The sequence below is a fragment of the Ambystoma mexicanum genome, chromosome 1p (assembly GCF_040938575.1).
Source record: "Ambystoma mexicanum isolate Mex_15411 chromosome 1p, UKY_AmexF1_1, whole genome shotgun sequence".
In the NCBI taxonomy this organism is placed as follows: Eukaryota; Metazoa; Chordata; class Amphibia; order Caudata; family Ambystomatidae; genus Ambystoma; species Ambystoma mexicanum.
This window is the reverse complement of record NC_090921.1, coordinates 1,224,310,388-1,224,327,499: the sequence shown is the minus strand read 5'-3', so window position 1 is coordinate 1,224,327,499 and position 17,112 is coordinate 1,224,310,388.

Here is a 17,112-nt window from a genome sequence, read left to right as displayed (position 1 = left end):
CAAAAGATTTCCTACTTTCCACGTGTCGCGTCTGTGAGAAACCAGTAGTGATTTTAGGCGTATATATTCTACGAGGCTGTGTGTTGTATCTTCACACCCGTTGCTCCACAGCTATCATTGTGAAGTCTCTTACAATTCTAGTTCCTGATGGTTCTCTTGTCATCCACTTCTAAGACACAAGAAGGCATGTCTAGTATCCCTTTGGGGTTTGACCCAAATCTCTTCACAAAACAAGTATAAAGCATTTTCTTTTTTGCCTGCTGGGTTCCCAAGTCAGCTTCTCCCAGCTAGGGTGTGTCTGGTCCGTGTTCTGCCTTTGCTATATTCAATGGACTCATGCACATGCAGGACCCTCTCATGGGTCAACTGCATTGTGATCTGTTTTGCGTCAGAAGCACTGCATCTTACAAGACCACTTATAAATCAATTGGTATAAAAAGAAAAATAAGAACGTTTTAATTTGTATGCCTACATTAGTGCCATTTCATACCCTTTTTAAGCTTAGAATACACAATTGTAGGCACATTTGTTTAGACCACATCAAAACGTTTTCAATTTTGATTTGGACTAGTCTCAGGAAATAAGCCACACTGTGGAAATCACACCTTATGCAGGACAACTGTTACTTATAACCTGCACGCATTTTATGAACCCATTTGATAGACCCCTGCACCGGACGGAAAATGCTTAGATGTGTGCTTTAGATGGGGTGGTTGCAAAGGAGAAACTTAGTAGGGGATGGAAATGAATTCAGAATAGAACAAAAGATATTAATGTAATGGATAAGGTGTTTTGACCTTGGGGATTTTGCATGATTGGTTTGTATCATGTTTTTTCTTTTAAACTTGGGAACAACAGTAATACCCTTTTTAATGAGCAAAGTATAGAATTCCAATAAAAAACACATTTCTCCTCAGGCATCCTTAAATTTGCATCATTGTTATATTCACTTAAATCAGTAACGCCCAATATTGCATTTCATCCAAATACGGTTGGAACAATGACCAGGTCCCAAGAACAAACTTTCTAATAAAAAATGAAAAATCTATCCGAATGTAAACTTCCAATATTTTGAAGGTATACATAGGATGAAACACAGAGGCACACTAGCTCTCCAAGTTCTCTCCAATCGATTCAAGGTAGTTCTATGCTCTTAAACACCGACCATAACGTGTGAGCGGAAGCTCTGTGATATAACATGTGAGCGGAAGCTCTGTGATATAAAGGTGAGCGGAAGCTCTGTGATGTAACGTGGGAGTGTAAGCTCTGTGATGTAACGTTTGAGTGGAAGCTCTGTGATATAACGGTGTGCAGAAGCTCTGTGATATAACGTGTGAGCGGAAGCTCTGTGATATAACGGTGAGGGGAAGCTCTGTGATATAATGTGTGAGCGGAAGCTCTGTGACATAACGCTGAGCGGAAGCTCTGTGATATAACCTGTGAGTGGAAGCTCTGTGATATAACGGTGAGCGGAAGCTCTGTGAGATAACGTTTGAGCAGAACAGAGCCTCTTCGGAACACCTTCTGCCAATGGGGGAACACAAAGATGTGCTCAAGATTTGCGCTGTAATAGTCTGCATTTTCTGGTACTCCATTGTTTTTACTAGACTGGCGTGCATTCTAATTGCTGGGGCACTGAAGGTGGATCATGAATGGGAGACTGAGGACCGCACAAGGAGCAGTTCTTTTGTTCCGACAGGCTATGATGAAGCCTCACTTAAAACACAAATTCTCAGAGGAACTCCTCTCAAACATTATCTGATAATTCCGTTTTTGATCTTTGCTTTAGTATTAGCTTTGTAAAACAACACACAAGTTTTAGTAGGTCAGATACTATAGTTCTGATTTCTAATATTAAATAAAGTTGTGGGCTTCCAGAAAATCTAGAGCACTATACCCACCGAATAAAGGATTGCACTATGACAAAATAGCCTTGATAAAGTGTGCAGGTGCATGTTGGATGTATCTGCATAAGGCATGTATGCAAATATAATAGCATATGCTATCAAGTGTGTGTCTATAGAAGGACACTTATGTATATAATACATGTGAACATTTATATGAAAACTTTACTTGGAAAAAATGAGACAAACATTTTACATCACTGGTAATTGCGTTCCTTACCAAAAACAAGATTTCAAGGAATGGCACAGTGAAAAGAGCTTAACATGTCTCTTTAGTAACTGGTGTTTCAGTTCTACTTGTTAAAAATACCACCCAATTTAAAGCATGTGCCCATTGTCAGGGGCAGGCAAGAGCAGCATATTGATTTGATAAGATATCATCGCATCGAACACATGAAAGTAGCACTTAGTAAGGGGTCATCTTCTTGATATAATTCACTTAGTGGGAACAGTGGGAACTTTATATAGGCATAGAAATGAAGCGCCTTGGAAAATAATGTATTTCCCGTATTGGTGCTGACACAGTTTCTAATTCAGTCTTGTTAAGTTGACAAAATAGGCGATTCTAGGTGGCCATCACTATAGGCAGGTACAGAAGGCTGTGTACCTTTTAGTGCTTGCAGTATTACACACCCGACGATTGCCATTCTTTTCTGTAGATGTAGCTTTTCAATATAGAATAAGTAAAAACAAATCTTTCTTACAGCATCATGTTAAAAATTCCTACAAAAAAACTTTCTTTCTACACCCACAATTGATTTACTACATGTTTAAACTCATGTTCTCACCACAGAAGCTGTTGTTCCTCCAGCTGGCGATGGTCACATTGGCTGCCTGGCAGGTGGCTGCGTAGGTCTGAATGGCCTGGCACAGCACCGTGCTGTTCCTCTCAGTGAGGCAATGGTCGTAGACACAGTCGGAGAAGTAGTGTGCTGGGTCCACCTTCGCGTGGCAGGAGGAGAAGGGCCCTCTGGGGTTCTGGATGATCCAGCAGGCGGATTTAGATGGCATGAGTTTTTCTGCACTGCAGACAGGGCAGGAATCTGAGCAGCCATGGGTGCAGCTGGTGCTGTTTTCTGAGATCCAGCTTTTACCGAATGTGTAGGCATTGCTCACAACAGAGCCATTCCTGATCGTAAAGTCATCAGAAGCTATACCATTGAAGTTCCCACAAAGGCCATGAATGTTACCCTGGAATCGAGACGAAAGGGTGAGGAAAACACTGTAGACCATGTCATAGTTCACTGTCAGGCCAAAGTCTGTTTTTAGGACTGTGTAGGCCCCACTTTTAAAGATAACGATTTGTCCACCATTGATAACCACAGGCAGAGTCTGATTTATGCCGTTGATCTGAAAAAGAAAGAGATTGTACATGACTTATGCAAAAGAAATTAAGTGAAACTGGTAGAAACATGGAACAAACCACTTGATTGTATGTGGGAAGAATATAGTTTATTTCGACATATGTCACCTTTCCTTTTGTGGTGCGCTTTGAACTCATATAAGCGCATTAAATGAGTTCTGAGGATGTATAGGCTCTGATTGTATGTTGGGGATGGAGTAGTCAAGGTACATCCTGCCCACAAAGAGTTAAACACATGGTTTTAAAGACACCAGAAACACAAGTAGGACTCCTGGATGGATAAAGGTGAAATCGAGGTTCCATTTCATTATCAAATGCTTGCGATTCCTTGGATGCATTCCCTTTGAGTGCATCAAAAGGGACATGATCTTTGGTGACCACAGCTCCTCCCCTTGACACTGTTGTTTGCATACCCTCTCAGCTAAAGCGAACCATAAACCTGCGGTGGCTGGTATCAAATGCAAGCTACCTCCGCTTGACCTTCTACTTTACCAAACTGACACAAAACTCCATCCGCCATTTTCTTCTGACCGGTTGCCAAATGATATCAATTCAACAATCCTCGAAGTTGTGAACTTTCTTGCACCTAATAAATATTCCACTCTCCAGGTATAAGGATGTATAAAAAATCTAGTGAACTGCCTAAAAAAAACTATAACCGACTAAAAAGAAAGAGTAAAAGGTCTAAGGTCCTTATTTACAAAGCACTTTCCATTGGGGGTTTGCCATTCAAAAACGCTTTTGTAAATTAGGACATAAGAGTCCAACACCTAATTGAATATACAAAGGTCACAATCCAACAATGAGAAAAGCAACTGCTGTACTTTAGAATGTTAAGAATAAACACGTGTCATGAGCTTGCTGCACATTCCTCTAAGATGTGGCTTTGTAGCGTGATGATAGCTTTGGAGATGGTTTTGCACCGAAGGGAGGAAAAGACAGATTGGGGGTCATTACGACCCTGGCGTTAAGGGTTTAACGGCGCCGTAAAAGGTGTTGGCGCCGTTAAACCCTTAACGCCTGATTATGAGGTCCCTTTGCGGGACCCGACCTTAACGGCTGGTTTTACCAGCCGTTAAAGTAGGGTGCCGCAAAGCGACCTCGATGCTAATTACGGTACCGCAATTTGCGGTACCGTACTTAGCACCTTCCCCAGTCCCATTGAGCCCTATGGGGCGGAAAATGGGAATGGGGAAGGGCCATGGTGTAATGGGGAAATACCGCCCGACCAACCTTGGAATGGGGCGGTATTTCCCCATTCCACCATGGCGGACTCGTTACAACACCGGCACCAACCATGGTGCTAATAGCGCCATGGTTTAGCGCTGGGTTGTAATGAGGGCCATTGTATTGAAGTTAAAACCGTTTTGTGCAAAGTGGTTGTGTCTACAAAAACTCGTAATCCTAACTCTTTAAAGCAACTATTTTGGGAATGCTCAAACTTTTCATAGAGAATTCTCATTCAGTAATCCTCCCACACCCAAATTAAGTGCCTATAATTCAGATATGTATCACTATTAATCCTTAATACTGACGGACATCAAGGAATGGCAACTCGTGAACATTAGCATTCCTGAAATCCATTGAGTGTTTTGAAGAGTGTCATGAATTCCTTACTATCTACATTTTATTAATTTGCAGATGGCACTGGTTTTGATGGCCCTGTATCACTACTCACTCAATAAGGTCTACAGTGCCTAAGAAATGCACGTCTCTCAGGATCATTTCTAACTGACACTAAGCTAAGCACTGGTTCAAAATTGAATGCCTAATAAATATTTACTTTCTTATTTCAATATATATATGATTCAAAAGCCCACACTAGTACATTGTCAGGATTTGTTAATGATGGTCTTTTGTTGGGCAGAAAAAACATTGGCAGAATTTGTGTAATAGCAGTTTGTATGTACTTAGGTATCAATTAGGATGGTGACGTCTGGTCTCCTGCTTTACCTGAACTCTGCTCCCCGCTCCACTCTGGAGAAGCACCTGGGTCTGGTAAACGGAGACAAAGACATGAGTGGTCACCGCCACCTGCAGGCCTTGCCAATTTTCATTCTTCACCTCCACTCTGTAGAAGGGAAGAGCTCCATCAGCAGCACTGAACTCAGACAAGACATACTTGCATGTGCCCTGGAAGTCAAACCTTTTCCCATCAAAGGTTGTGTAGTGAGGGTCCCCGGATGCCCGGCAGATGCCATCGGGCAGTGCATGGCAGCCGTAGACACCACTGACAGTGGTGCAAGTCTCACCAGCAGCACAAGAAGAGCTGAAGCACTGGATTATCCTGGTGGAGCCGTCGCATCTGCACAAAGTCTGGCAACTGTTCCTTTTCCAGAAGGTGTCCCCAGCTCTGTAGTATTTTCCACTGTCAGTGCAGCCGCACTGGCTCTGGGGCACACAATCAATGCCACTGAGAATAAAGCCAGTCTTACACTGGCATCCTTCCTTGCATAGATTTTGGCAGGTGGTTGTTGCGTTCACATTGGCACAGGAAGCCGGGCATGACGATCCACAAAGCTCATACTGCTGATTACTGGGGCAGGTAATGTCTGAAAAATAAAACGTATAGTTATTTGAGGCACATTGTTAATCTTGGTTCCAGGTGGTACACCAAGGGGCAAATTTGACTTATTACTGCCAACTAGGGTGCTTTGATACTAGTTGAGTCTCTCTACCCCGGAGGGCTCAGTTGCTTTTTCTACCAACAAGTGCAAACTCCTAATCATACGTTTAAAAATAGTATTGAAATGTACCTAAAAATAGGTGCTTTATAGAGAAAGTGGTATATTTGTTGTCCTTTAATCGACAGTTTGCTTTAAAAATGTACACTAAAACTTAACTGTCCAAAATACATTACAGAATAACTGCTCATATAATGAAGTTTCTTGTCTTTGGGCCTCATCATGGTTTTAACGGTCCAGAAATAATGCTGGTAATTCCGGCAACAGCATTTTATCCGGACCGGCCAAACCCTGGTGGGGGCCACGGATCTCCCAGCAGGTCTGGCCTGCCAGTAGATCAGGCCCCTACCGGCAAAGCAATGCCTGAATCACTGACACTGGTTATACTGGTTATACTGGTTATACCAGTGTCAGTGATTCAGGCAACACCATCCCATCGAGTTATATCGGATTCGGTGGGAATAGGAACTTACCGGCTCTCCACGGTTTGAAGGCATCCACTGATAATACCAGCGGGATACCAGCAAACTCTTAATGAGGGCCTGTGTGTGTCTTTAGAGTTTGTTGAGGTATGCTCAACATAGAATAATTCATTCATAGTGATCAGGCAGCATAATGCAAGAAATGCTTCACTGGCTCTTAATTACCTATAAACCAAGTTAATAGAATTGACCAAAGTGAAGGCTGTTATGGGTTAAGAGCGTTTAATAGCTGGGATTTTCTGCAACTTTTGGCAATACAGTTAACGGCTGCGGAAAGTGTTCGGTCGTGCAGTACACATACAATGCGTTTGACGTCAAGCAAGTTTGCTGGTGCCGCAAAGAAGGAAAATTAAATCACTGAATGTTCAGTTTCTATTTTAACTACAGCAAACAGCAAACGTGGGACCATAAGCAAGCGATTTAGGAAATGGCAGTGTAGCGGCTTAAGTGTGAGTCTGGTGGCGAGCGTTTTCCCTCTTCCGATAAAATGTCAGAAGCATTGCGAAAACTTCTATTTAATCTTCTAACCACAGCAGGAGAGCATAGGGCTGTCATGTATTCAAAACATATATTTGTATTTACAAGTATGTGTTGCAAGTTCGTATGCAAGTGGAAGATATCACCTAATTTTGTAGGTAGGCTAATTAACAGCCCCTCCACCCATAAATGCAATGCTGCCCTCACACATTTTCTGGTTACTTGAAAGCACAAGTGCATCATCCCTATCCTGAAGAAACCCTCCGCTAGCCCTCTTCTTGCCTCCAACTTCAGACCAGTCTCCCTTCTCCCCTTCATCTCAAAACTCATTGAGTGCCTAGCCTACTCTCAACTCTCAGCTTTCGTCTCCTCTCACTCCCTCCTCCCCACCTCTCAGTCTGGTTTTCGCCCTAAACACTCCACTGAGACTGTTCTCACTTATGTACTTAATTCTCTCCTCACGGCTCGCTATGCTAAGCAATCCTAAATTCTCATCCTCATTGACCTCTCGGCAGCCTTTGACACCGTAGATCACCCCTTACTTCTTAGAACTCTGTCCTCCTTCGGCTTCAAAGGCTCTGTCCTCTCCTGGCTCTCCTCGTACCTCTCCAACCAATCCTTTACTGTCTCCTGGGGTGGCCGCACCTCCTCCGACTTCCCCCTGAACTTAGCGCTCCATACTCAGACCTTTCCTTTTCTCTCTCTATACCTCCCTTTTCGCCCTGTCATCTCTTCTTTCAGCATCTCCCACCACTTCTATGTGGATGATACCCAACTCTTTCTCTCCTTCTCTTCCTTCACCTCTGACCTCCACCACACTCTCTCTTCCTGGTTACCGCCATAGAAAATTGGATGTCATCCCATTTTCTTTCCCTCAATACTGACAAGACTGAAGTGTCTTCACTTTCCCCCTTCCAATCTCCCCATCTCGACCCATGCCCGCAACCTTGGCCTCCATATTGACTCTTCTCTCTCCTTCTCCAACCACATCTCTCTAACCTCTCGTGCTTGTCGGCACCACCTCTTCAACATCCGCAAGATCCGCTCCTCCCTCACCATTCACCCTTCTAAACTCCTAATCTCCTCCTTATTTTCTCCCGTCTCTTCTACTGCTCCTCTCTTCTCTTTGGACTCCCTGTCTCTCACCTGACTCCCCTAAAATCCATCTACCACTCCTCGATCCGCACTGTAAGTCTTCTTGGCCCTCGAGACTCTATTTCTATCTCACTCTCTCATCTCGGCTGGCTCCCCTTCCTCTCACAATTGAAATTTCAATTCCTCTGCCTTGTCTATAAATCTCTCCATGACCTCCCCCCTATCTTTCCTCCCTCCTCTCATTTTACTCTCCCTCCCGCTCTCTCTGCTCAGCCGATCTCTACCTTCTCACTGTACCCCCATCCCCTTGTGCCTCCTCACGCTTCCGCTCCTTCCAACTCTTGGCCCCCCTTCACTGGAACTCCCTACCTCTCTCTATCTGCTCCACCCCCACCTACCCATCGTTCCGCTCCTCCCTGAAAGCTCTTCTTCTCCACTCCCCCCACTGACTCTCCTTCCCTACCTCTCTCCCCCTCAAACCCCTGCTCCGCCTTCCCTTCCCCTCCCGCTTCCTCCTCTCCCAGATAACCTCATATTAGATACTGTAACCACCTTAGTTCGTAGGTCACCAGACTCCTTCCCTACCTCTCTCACCCCACATACCCCTGCCCCCTTCCCTTTCCCTCTCCCTCCCCCTCCTCCCGATGACCTCATATTGGATACTGTAACCACCATAGTGCGTAGGAGGTCACCTGGGGGCTCCCCCCTTCCCCTCCCTCCTTGCACCTCCCTCCTCTGAGTAAATTGTTCTAAATACGGTATCACTGGTTTGTTTCATGTTTGTAAATTATGCTTCAATCATTACTGTACCTGTTGTTATTCCGTAAAGCACTTTGTTGTAAAGCGCGACATAAACATAAACATAACATAACGGGTTTACTTGTTATATTCAACAGCCGTTCTCCTGCCAGCACCTGGCCTGCCCTGCACCTGGCCTCACCCGGACCTGAACTCCTCTGCTCCTGGCATCCCCACACCTGGCATCCCCTGCACCTGACCTCCCCTGCACCTGACCTCTCCTGCTGCAGGGCAAAAGCAGAAGAAAACCTGAGTAGAAAGTCGTCTTTTAGGAACCGTGCCCTAAATAGGCATGCACGTGCAAGCATTGAGATTTATATTAATTATTTTTACATTTCAAAACCATGAATTCTCGTTATAATTGGAAAAATGCATTGCAATTGGCTGGCCCTTTCCCTCTCGTCACTGGCAATGCATATGCATCATGCATGTGGTTGTAGGGTTATCCTCAGCACTCCAGCCTTGTGGGCACTGGGAATAAGCAATATTCAGGTGCCAATCGTGTTCAACTCTCAGCTCTGCAACGGGGGAACCTTGTGCTCATTCCCTGACTCTTTTCCTGCACACGGGGATCTGTGTGCGCCTCATTCTAGACACCATGCCGTGGTACAGGTACACTGTTCAGCATCGGTTAGTAAATAAATCCCTATGCTTCCACTACTCATGTAAGTCATTGCCAAATAATTCCTTGTCTGTGTTGACATTAATATATTGAGATTAATATGTAACATGGCCATGGGGTTACTCTTTAGGAGTTTCAATCTCGATCATTCCGATCCAGTGTTTGATTTAATAATCATAAAATCATTTCACGTACCACATCCAATTAAGCTCCTCCAGGACTGAATGGTAACGCCATGTTTCTGGCAAAAATGGGCATAACTTTGAACGATTTCACAGAGTGTCCCGTGGTCGCCATCTGTCCCGCACATGTCATAGACACAGTTCTTGAAGAAGACATCAGTGTCAGCATTGATGCCGTTTCTAAAAGGACCGGCAGCATCTTTCATGATTCCACAGTGGTTCTGGTTGCTGTACTGGGCCACCATATCCTCACCACACACAGGTGGGTTGTCGGTGTCTATGCATTGGAAATCAGAGTCATCATCGTCTTCCCGCCAGCTGTTTCCAAACTTGACTGCGCTGCTCGCCAGGGAGCCATCGGGAATCCTGAGATCATCACTCTTGTTTCCATTGAAGTTTCCACAGAGGCCAGATACAGATCCAGAGTAAGCTGCCGGTACCTGGACAGACACATGTTGGGACCAGTCGAAGGAAACCACAAGGCCGAAATCTGTCTTAACAACTGCTAAGGAACCGCTGTAATAGGCTTGTAGCTTCCCAGACTGTAGGGATATGGGGAGAAGGGATCCGGAGCCATTGACCTACAAGGAAGAAACATATTTTAAGAGGCAATATTAGAGCAAGGGTTGATCAGACATAGTCTAGCTCATCATGTTTTTGTGTTACTTGTTGTAAACCATGCCTGATGTTTCTGGTTCTATTCTATCTCCAACTACGCATTACCCTTATTTGCACTGCTTTGAAGGCTTTGACTACTAGTTAGATAATTGGTTTATTGGCGATAACAATAATAAAACACAGGTTAAAGAAAAGAACTAGATACAATTAAATTGTAAATATGTGTCTACATTCACTGCTTACGTTGGTTGCTTTCTTCTTATCAATGTGTTCTTCAATTGATGGCAATGTATGCAACATTACTTCATTTGTGGAACAGGCTTTTGAAGAATTACTTTTTGCTACAAATTAACAGTCTTATGCTATTTGACTAATAGTGTGGGCTAAAAGATTAGTTACATAGGAGTATGTTTAGAGGGTAATAGAGAGTCACATATCTATCAGCAACGCCGTTACCCTTAGAGAATATAGCAAGTTTGATTGGCATACGTGCTTATAGAACAAATTGTTGGCTTGGCGGTTAGAGAATGATGAGCATGTTTAATCCCTGTGATGACAATTCTAAACATGTTGTTTTTCCAACCACATTGTTGGCATTTTCTTTATTTGCCTCAGACATCTAGCAATACTTTTTGGAGAGGACCATATCCAATGTAACTTAGTGACACAAACAACGTGCAGGGGCCATTGTGAAGGAGATATATTCCATGGCAACACTTTTGTAGACTCCAGTTTCTTGGTTCATATTGGTTTTTCTATCTCTTTCTGAAATGTGTTGGTCCATAATGATTCACTCTTGACTGACAATACTTCTAAGGGGTTTATGGGGAAGATCCTCCAGTGGTAGCCTACTGCATGGAGCAGGGGATATGGCCGGACATCCTGACGTCCAGAGTAACACTAGCCACACCCTGCAGACAATTCCTATTTGCTGTGCCAGAATCTTCCGTATCCCATAAATCATGAGGACAACAGAAAGTGGCAGAGCTTTTTCATATTTAGGCGTTGGGCTGTGGAATACCACCATGGCCACATTATGTCATTAATCCCTCCACCTGCAATTCAAGAATGATCAGAAGACGGGAATCTTTCAGGACCAACTCTCCCTCCATTAGCACCCAGGCACATTCTGTTTTTGGCATCTCACTTTCCTGCTATGAGCAACTCATGGCATGTTACAAGCAAGAAGACAAACACGACAACAGTCTTGGCTAACTTAAATCTAGCTTCTGCTTCACCATGCCATCAGAAGTGCTGTTGTGCAGGCTGGTCTTACAATGTGGCAGTGCCGGAGTGCTCTAATGAGCACAGTCATTTTCTTTAATTTATGATCTTTTCAAATGTTTCTTCTTTCTTTTCACTACAGGGTGTAATAAATTAAGTAGAACATATGTTGAACATGGTGTCCAGGGAGTGTGCAAAGGGAACAGACCTCCTTATTCTTTGATGTTGCAGCATCACAGTAGAACGTCAGGTCGTGAAGACGCCACCTGATATTCTTCTCTGATCCTGAAACCTCAAGTAATAAGGAAGATGTCCATGTCATCCAATGCCTGGATAGATCCTACATCTTGTAGAGGGTGCTGCTTCATTGCACTGTGCTTGACTGAACTGTCCTTTCCAAATTGATCACATTACTCAAGTTGTTTCTTGTGCATCGCACAGTGCAAAAACTGCACTCCTCCCACCCACATTTCTATCAGCACTCATTACAAAATAAGGAATAGGATAAGGTCCTTAAAGCAGACAGAATTACCGACATGACATGTGTTTGTTTCGATTGAGAAGACAAAAGATGTGGGTCCTTATTCACAGAGCCTTTTCCAATGCGGTTGTGCCATTAGAAAACACGTCTGTGAAATTAAGCCCTCAATGTAGCAGCATCAAAACCAAACTATTTCTGAAAACCGAAATGTGGAAATTATGAGTGAGAGAAGACATGTTTAACATTCACCTATCTATTCAGCGGAAACTAAACAATGGCAGAAGTAATAATTAAGCTCCCCATAGGAATATACTCAGCCTTGACCAAGAAACAACTACAAGTTCACACAACCTAAAGCCAATTACCAAGTTCTTCCCGAACAACTGTCTTCATTCTTTCAACTGACAGTAGACTACAACACAGCCCTGAAAAAGGCCACCAATGTTTCTGATCGTCCAAAACCTTGGTAAAGAGAAAATCGCCACCAAAAGAAAACCAGCACTCTAGGTTATACCCCACTGCATCTACTAAAGATTGTCGCCTTTATGCAGTCAAGTATTGTATTGAACTAAAAGCTCGATTGCTCCAGAATTATTACATTTTAATGTTCATTGTAGAGTGTTTTCCTTTTGTGTTGAATTTGTTTGTTTTTTATTAGCTAGCATTTAGTTTTATAGGCAAAACTCAGTGATCCTCTAAACTTTGCATTTTGAAAAATGCGTTCAGTGCCTAGTGTGGAACTGTCACCAGTAATGGTGATTTTCCCTAAGCATCTTGTGTCCTGAGCTAAAGGAGATGAAGCGATCGTGTGAACTGAGAAATCCTGCCTCTGGGCCCACTGCTATGGACCAAGGATTAAATAGACCACTGAGCTTCAGAGAACCACCTTCAGGAGTGTTTGATACATTTGACTTGCAAATGATGTCCCATGATAGTTGTTCAGATGATAAAAGGGTTTTACATTTTAAAGTATTTAAGGAAACAGCACATCCCATGCTTCTAACAATGGAGTACATCATGTTGCTGCAAGCCACTAAGGGCCTGATTCACAACGTTTTTTTAGTGGGATCTTCCATTTGAAAACGCTTCATGAATCAGGCCTAGCGACAACCAGAGTGATTCTAGGGAGAAGGAAGAGAAGATTTTGTCAATTAGCAAATATTAGCTGTAGAAATCGTATCTGACTAAATGATTCTCTCTTCCAAAAGCAATCTAAACATTACACTTCATAGCCTTAAATCTGATTATTAAACATCAGTTCAAAGTCTGTAGGTGCATTTCCATTCACAGTTATTGCTGTCAAACACCCGGCCACATTACTTAGCATTTGACTTGCACAAGACTGTGTTAAGCAGGAGAAGTGATAGGGTTTCCATCTAGTGTTACACATCTTTCTTTATAAGTAAGTAAAGTCAGGCAATCGATTTTTAGCATACGTTAATTTTACAAAATCTTAAATCGGTAAAGAGAGGACATCTACTTGTTGTAATCTGGCATTTTGAATCATTATTGCCTCACAGTTTCTCCTTACTTGAATAACTCCATATTCTCCTCTGTTTATGGAAATCTCTTCCCCGTAGACGTTTATTTCCACCATTCGTGTCCAGGCCACCACAGGGGACCATCGGTGCTCATTCTGCACCACGACGCTGAAGGCGGGGAGGCTGCCGCTGGTGCTGCTGGACCTGCTGAGGGTGTACTTGCAGGTTCCCTGGAAGTCGAAGGAGACTCCATCAAAGGTGTGGTAGTGCGGATCCCCAGAGGCCCAGCAGATGCCGCTGGCTACCGGGTAGCACTTCCTGATTCCATTCATGACTTTGCACTCCTCCAGTGCGGCGCATGTGTGGGCTTCACACACCATCTGCTGGGCAATGCAGGTGCACTTCTGGCTGCAGGTGTCCGTTAGGAAGGCTTCGTCACCCAGGTTGTAGTACATTCCATTCATGGTGCAGCCGCACTGACTCACAGGTACACAGGAGCCGGCATCAAGAACATACCCTTCATCACAGACGCATCCGTCCACGTTGCCAGCAGTACACGTGGCATTTTGATAAAGGCTGGAACAGGTGACACGGCAGCCACTTCCAAACAGTTCATAATGACTGTTCACAGAGCAGTTGTCATCTGAAGTGAGGACATAAAGGCATGGTGAAAAAAATACATTTTAAGCCTTTTGGCAAGTTAGAAAAAGCTCCCCTATCAACAATGAAGAGGCTTTGCACATTTTGATTTCCTAGGCTGCAAGGGTGATGCTAAAGTACCTTACAAACGATGCTCAATTCAGGAAAATTGAAGTTTTTTAAGAGTTTAATAGACAGAAATACACTCTCAAGTTGCTACCAATCCATTATAGGTTTGTATCATTTTGTAGACTGACCAAAGATATGGGAATGAGCAAAAGAGCAAACTAAATGAAAGACGGCTCAAGCGGTGAGAGAGCATGAGTGACATACTCACCACATTGCAGCTCCGGCCTCCAGTCTGGAATCACCAGGCTGTGAAGCTGGCAGACCGCCTCGTAGGATGCCACCGCCGTGCAGAGCATCCCCTTGTTGGTGCCGTAGTAGCACCGGTCATAAACGCAAGAAGCGAACAATGGATCTGCGTCCTCGTACCATAAACATTCATCGAAGGGACCCAATGGGCGTGTGATGATCCTGCACAACCCTTGTGTGGCTTCAAGATTAATGCAGGTGTCATTAGCATTCATCAAACCCGAATCATCCGCACACCTGAATGGCAGGGAGAAGAGTGCCTCTCATTAATTTTCATTGGATTATTTTGCAACAAACTCAATAAAAGTTTAATTGACGATCATATAGGAACGTACTCAGTGATTTCACATCTGCCTACTACACGGACTGTTTGTAGATTTTTTTCCGTTCTCCCATGATTTCCCTTCATGTTTTACCATTTTTAAGGGATCTTATATTTTGGCATTTTGATCGGAATGCCCACTTTCTGAAGGTGTAAGTGCCATGTGAATCTGTATTCTCACATTTTCATTGCTGGATGGTTGGGGATTTATATATTTTTTTAATGACATGACTTATTTTTCAACGCATCGATTTATGTTTTTATATTGATTTGTTTTTGCCAATAATTGATATTGTCTTCGTGAATCTTGGTTTTAAAATTGCGGTTGCTATGTTTGTAAGTAATGACTTGCTATTAGCACCCCAGGGCTGAGCCCTGGGGTGCTGATAGCAATAACACCTGTGGCGGCAGGCTGGATGTGCGGGTAACAGCCGGGGCCCAAGTTATAAGCCTGAGTCAAGCAAGGGCCTTAAGGCCGGACCCCGGAGGTATTACCAGCCCATCCACCCTGCCACTGCAGGTGTTATTGCTATCAGCTCTGGAATGCTAAGAGCAAGTCATTTTAGAATAAATATGGCAACTGCAGCATACTTGCAGATCTCACGGAGCCCATCTTCCATTTCTATGAATGGCTGGAGACGCAGCCCGAAGAATCAAAGTAGAGACTGTTGATGAAGGTAAGTGTCGGTGGGGTGGGGAAGAATATTTAGGTTGGAGCGATTAGCAGAAGAGGCCGCCAGGGTACCGCGACAGGGGAGAACAACAGGGACTCAGAGAGGAAGACAACATCTCCTCAATGCTAATAACCAATAGCTTTATGCTTGGATGAAAAACATATGTTTATATAGGTGACAACTACTCATTCTCAAACTGATTGTGGGTTATAAAACAAAATGGTGATTTGTACCTTTTAACAAAGTGATTGCTTTGTGTAACCGATTGATTTGTTTTTGGGTTGCTTATTCCCCAGAGTGCATATTTTAGGTATATTGGGTTGATTTTAAATTTTCCAGAAAATTTGAAATTTTGACCAAATGCAACCCAATTCGTGTTGGAGAAAAGTTATAAGAACATGCTGTGAGTGTGCACTTTTTCACTGTGTGGGTACCCACTTTATAACTTAATTTCTTTAAAGCAAAAGTGAACAGTAATCAATTTGCAGTGGCAAGATCATAGCTAAGCTTTGCCTAGAAAACATATGAACAAACCCCATGGAGCATAAGGTACAATAGGCAAACTAAAACACCACAAATAACAAAACTAAGAAGGATTAAGACAGTCTCAATAAATGGCATGCATGGTGGTTTACTGTGCAACCTACAAATCTATTAAATAGCTCACTTTCAAATCAGGTGGCTTTGGAGAGATGAAGAAGCAGCGATGTAAGGCTTGATTTACAGAGCATTATCCAATAGGATTGCAACATTATAAAACGCTTCTGTGAATGAGGCCCATAGTATTTAAAACTGAAAATACTGTCTTAAAATGGCTGCCATTGGAAGGGAATGTGGGGCTCTGTACGGAGCCCCTCTTCCCTTTCCATAACACCCGTCAGGAGCAACGCCCGAAGGTGTGGCCGCGGCAGCGAGTGCCCCCGCAGCTGAAATAAGGTAAGTGGGAGGGAGGGGAATACAAAATAATAATAATAAGGGGACGGAGGGTGGGGAAGATGGCGCCATGGGGAGCCAGCCATCAGATGGGATGGAACGGCAGCCTTACACCGGCAGTTCAGGCCCGCATTCCTAGCCACCTAATTGGCTGGCTTCTCCCAGGCAGGGTGCTAATACACCAAATGCAAGAGAGAATAACATGCACCACATTGTCATGGCTATTTATTAAAACAGCTGTGACTTATAGTTAATGTAACTCTTCATTTTACCACAGAAGATAATTGTTTGCACCACGAATCTCCATAGCAATTGCTTTGGAAGTCAAATTTAAAAAAAACGAAAGTTAAGCAAAGGCACGAGAGGTTTATGTACAAAACATCTGTAATTAATGGTTTGATATGGGACGTGCAGTAAAGATAATTGAGCACGTCTTTTGCAGAAGTTCAGCACTCACCCTGTAGAACTGATGTCTGCCTTCCAGGAATTCCCAAACTCGGTGTCGTTCCTTGCCATTGTCCCATCCGGCTTCCTCTTGTCATCACTGCGGTCGCCATTGTAGTTGCCACACATACCGTACAGTTGATTTTGGTACTGGGGTGCAACTTGTACTGTCACTGTGTTTACTCCATTGTATTGGACTCGGACGCCAAAGGGAGTGACAGCTACAATGGTACTTTTCACTGCTGTGACATTCACCAGGGATCCTAGATTGACTGGCAGAGCAGTCTTGACTCCATTCACCTGAAAGACATAAA